The following is a 5004-nucleotide window of genomic DNA, read 5'->3' on the forward strand; positions in this document are numbered from 1 at the left end:
CAGTGTAACCCAAAAAAAAAAAAAAAATCCGATTTTTTCGCCGTAGAGACGCGTCTTGGTACGCGAACCGGGCAGCTAACCGGGCAGCTAACCGGGAAGCTAACCGGCAGTGTAACGGGAGTCTGAGGAGTAGCTGATTGGCTGTCAATATTGTAAACAGTCCGGAGCGGCCGCCATCTTGTCTCTCGGTAGGATCGAGAGACAAGAGGAGGCCAAAACAAAGGGGGAAATGAAGGAAAGAGGGCAAGGTAGACCCCTTCTGACCCCCTAGGATTTATGAGGGGGATATTATAAAGCCACGTGGGGCCAAAAAAAAACAAACAAAAAAATCCGATTTTTTCGCCGTAGAGACGCGTCTTGGTACGCGAACTGGGCAGCTAACCGGGCAGCTACCGGGAAGCTAATCGGCAGTGTAACGGGAGTCTGAGGAGAAGCTGATTGGCTGTTATCATTGTAAACAGTCTGGAGCGGCCGCCATCTTGTCTCTCTGTGGGATCGAGAGACAAGAGGTGGAAAAAAAAAGGTGTAAATGAATGAAAGGGGTAAGGCAGACCCCTCCTGAACCCCTAGGATTGATGAGGGGGCTATTAAAGTTCCCTGGGGGGTGAAAAAAAAAAATTGCGATTTTTCGCGGTAAAGGTGCTTCCTGGTACGTTAACCGGGCAGCTAACCGGCAGCGTAACGGGAGTCCGACATATTGTGTTTTTTGAACGTTTGTGATATGTGCACGTGTGGATTTTGTCTAATTAAGGTTAAAAAAATATGTATATATCTTTAAGCGTGTTCTGGCGCGCTTACGTTTTGGGTTTGGTTTGCGCTGCAGAGACGATACGTCACGGTTATGCGATGCATCATGAGGCGTCTCACGGGCTACGTGATACGTCACTTAATAAGGAATATATTTTACAGCTATAGATATTAGCTTTTAAAAAACCAATGAAATTCACAGAAAAAACCATAGGTTATAGACCATATATAGTTAGGAATTTGCATTTACAAAACCTTGAAAATTCACTGAAAAAACCATAGGTTATAGACCATATATAGTTAGGGATTAGCATTTAAAAAACCTTATTTTATTTGCACAAAACCATTGAAATTCCATATATAGTTAGTTGCACTAACTATATATCGCGGACCCGCAATCCACTGCTAATGATGTCACATATTACATCATTCATGACATGGTCAGTGACATCACTGATGACATCACTGATGACATCTCAAATGACATCACTGATGACATCACTGATGACAACACCCAGTGACTGTATGTTTCTGTAAAGTTAAAATATGTCTTACATATTGAAGAATGAGTGGATGTATAAGTGTCTGGATGAAGGATTTAGTAGGTGCATGACTGACTGTATGAGAGAATGATTAAATGTGTCTCACTGAGTGCATGGGTTAGTGATTAAAGTGTCTTAATTTGGCAATCAATATTTATGTTCTTCTGTAAACTGCTGCATGTTTAAATCAGTAGCTATATCAGTAACTATATGGGTTATTGAATGGTTGCCCAAGTATTTGTATGGGAGACTGAGTGTGTGTGTGGGTGGCTGGGAGGTGTATAACTCTGTGCATAGATGTGTGAGCGGTTGATTCCCTAGGTGTATGGGTTCAAAAGTGCATGTAGAAACAGCTGTATGGACAGTTGACTGTGTGCATGAGTATATTGGTGAGTGAATGGATATCTCAGTTCTACATGTCAAAGTAAGTACATATGTAAAACACACTCCATGTGAGAGTTGACATATATAAATAACTGAACATAAGAGTCAGTGAATGTGAGAGTGGCTGTATGAATCATTGTGAACTTGTATCAAGGATTGTATAAGAGAGTAAATATGTGTTAGTATATGTTTGAATAAGTAAGGTGTGTATAACTGTATAGTTAAGGAAATGGAGATGTGATTGATTCTTTGCATGACTGAATAGGTGTGTGAGTAACTCCATGGATGTGTGACAGTGTGTGAGTGCCTGTTTACACTGAGTGTATCAAAGGTTATATTAGAGTCTGAAGATGTATTATCACATAAATGATATCATCAGTGATGTAATCAGTAATGTCAAATGAGATGTCAGTGATGTCATCAGTGATGTCATTTGAGATGTCATCAGTGATGTCATCAGTGATGTCATTTGAGATGTCATCAGTGATGTCATCAGTGATGTCACTGACCATGTCATGAATGATGTAATATGTGACATCATTAGCAGTGGATTGCGGGTCCGCGATATATAGTTAGTGCAACTAACTATATATGGAATTTCAATGGTTTTGTGCAAATAAAATAAGGTTTTTTAAATGCTAATCCCTAACTATATATGGTCTATAACCTATGGTTTTTTCAGTGAATATATATATATATATATATCAAAATGAAACCCCTCATTTTGTTCCTTTTCAAATTAAATGTATTAAGTGTTACCACTTTATTCCAATCAAGATGACTTCAGGTGTGCCATACTTTTGTCATAAGTAAGACTGTTAGCGTTCTAGTTGTTCTTTAGAACACTCTGGGACATTCTGTCATTGGGCTATAGTTGGGCTACATCTGGCTGATATTTGGGCTACATTTATTTTTTTTGTCTCTGGGGCCATCTTTGGGCTACATTGGGCTACATTGGGCTACATTTGGGCTCTAACATATATATAGCCCAATGTAGCCCAATATATATTTTTCAAAGTTAATTTTCGGAAAAACCACTGGAGCATATATCTTGAGACATAGCAAAGGCACATCGGGGTACCAGTCCCTACAATGTTGCCAAGTTTGGTGGAAATCCATTCAGCCGTTCGGGCTAAAAGTGAGTCCAACCGCCCTATGGAAAACTCAATGTTAAAAACACGTTTTGGGACCCCCCTTTTTTCTCGGCCCCTGCTTGACGAAACCCCCCAAACTTTAAGGGGACGCTCAGAAACAAAATGTGCCATTTTCCTGAAAATTTCAGCCAATTCCGTCCATCAACGCCAAAGTTATTCAACATAGAATTTTCAGAAATCCCTATTCAAAAAAATCCTAACTATATATACCTACTATACCTACTGGCGACCGCCAGTAGGTAATATATATATATATATATATATATATATATATATATATATATATATATATATATATATATATATATATATATATATTACCTACTGGCGATAGCCAGTAGGTATATATAGTTAGGATTTTTTTCCTATGGGATTTTTGAAAATTTTATGTCGGATAACTTTGGCGTTTGAGGACAGAATTGGCTGAAATTTTCAGGAAAATGGAACATTTTGTTTCTGAGCAGCCCCTGAAAATTTGGGGGGGTTTCGTCAAGGGGGGGCTGAGAAAAAAGGGGGGTCCCAAAACGTGTTTTTCCCATGCAATTTTCCATAGGGCGGTTGGCCTCACTTTTAGCCTGAACGGCTGAATGGATTTACACCAAACTTGGCAAAATTGTAGGGACTGGTAGCCCGATGTGCCTTTGCTATGTCTCAAGATATAGGCTCCAGTGGTTTTTACAAAAATTTACTTTGAAAAATATATATTGGGCTACATTGGGCTATATATATGTTGGAGCCCAAATGTAGCCCAATGTAGCCCAATGTAGCCCAATGTAGCCCAAAGATGGCCACCAGAGACAAAAAAAACAAACGTAGCCCAAATATCAGCCAGATGTAGCCCAACTATAGCCCAATGACAGAATGTCCCAGAGTGTTCTAAAGAACAACTAGAGTGCTAACAGTCCTACTTATTACAAAGGTATGGCACACCTGAAGCCATCTTGATTGGAATAAAGTGGTAACTCTTAAAACATTTAATTTAAAAAGGAACAAAATGAGGGGGTTCATTTTGCCATAGAAAGTATGATTAGCGAATATATGACGAAATCCCGCATACCATCAGTCCGCAAAAAAAATCCTGCATGTACTATTAGGCCGCAAATTAAAATAACGAAAACTTTTAGAACGAATATGCCTTTAGCATACACTAAACAACTAAACTACCCTAAACCCTAAAACACTACCCCCAGCATGACCCTACACTACACAAACAGTACAACACTACCCTAAACCCTAAAACACTACCCCCAGCATGACCCTACACTACGCAAACACTACAACACTACCCAAAACCTTAAAACACTACACCCCAGCATGACCCTACACTACGCAAACACTACAACACAACCCTAAACCCTAAAACACTACCCCCAGCATGACCCTACACTACGCAAACACTACAACACTACCCTAAACCCTAAAACACTACCCCCAGCATGACCCTACACTACGCAAACACTACAACACTACCCAAAACCCTAAAACACTACACCCCAGCATGACCCTACACTACGCAAACACTACAACACTACCCTAAACCCTAAAACACTACCCCCAGCATGACCCTACACTACGCAAACACTACAACACTACCCTAAACCCTAAAACACTACCCCCAGCATGACCCTACACTACGCAAACACTACAACACTACCCAAAACCCTAAAACACTACCCCCAGCATGACCCTACACTACGCAAACACTACAACACTACCCAAAACCCTAATACACTACCCCCCAGCATGACCCTACACTACGCAAACACTACAACACTACCCAAAACCCTAAAACACTACCCCCAGCATGACCCTACACTACGCAAACACTACAACACTACCCAAAACCCTAAAACACTACCCCCAGCATGACCCTTCACTACGCAAACACTACAACACTGCCCAAAACCCTAAAACACTACACCCCATCATGACCCTACACTACGCAAACACTACAACACTACCCAAAACCCTAAAACACTACACCCCAGCATGACCCTACACTACGCAAACACTACAACACTACCCAAAACCCTAAAACACTACCCCCAGCATGACCCTACACTACGCAAACACTACAACACTACCCTAAACCCTAAAATACTACACCCCAGCATGACCCTACACTACGCAAACACTACAACACTACCCAAAACCCTAAAACACTACCCCCAGCATGA

This window comes from Lissotriton vulgaris, chromosome 7 (assembly GCF_964263255.1).
Source record: "Lissotriton vulgaris chromosome 7, aLisVul1.2, whole genome shotgun sequence".
Classification (NCBI taxonomy): Eukaryota; Metazoa; Chordata; class Amphibia; order Caudata; family Salamandridae; genus Lissotriton; species Lissotriton vulgaris.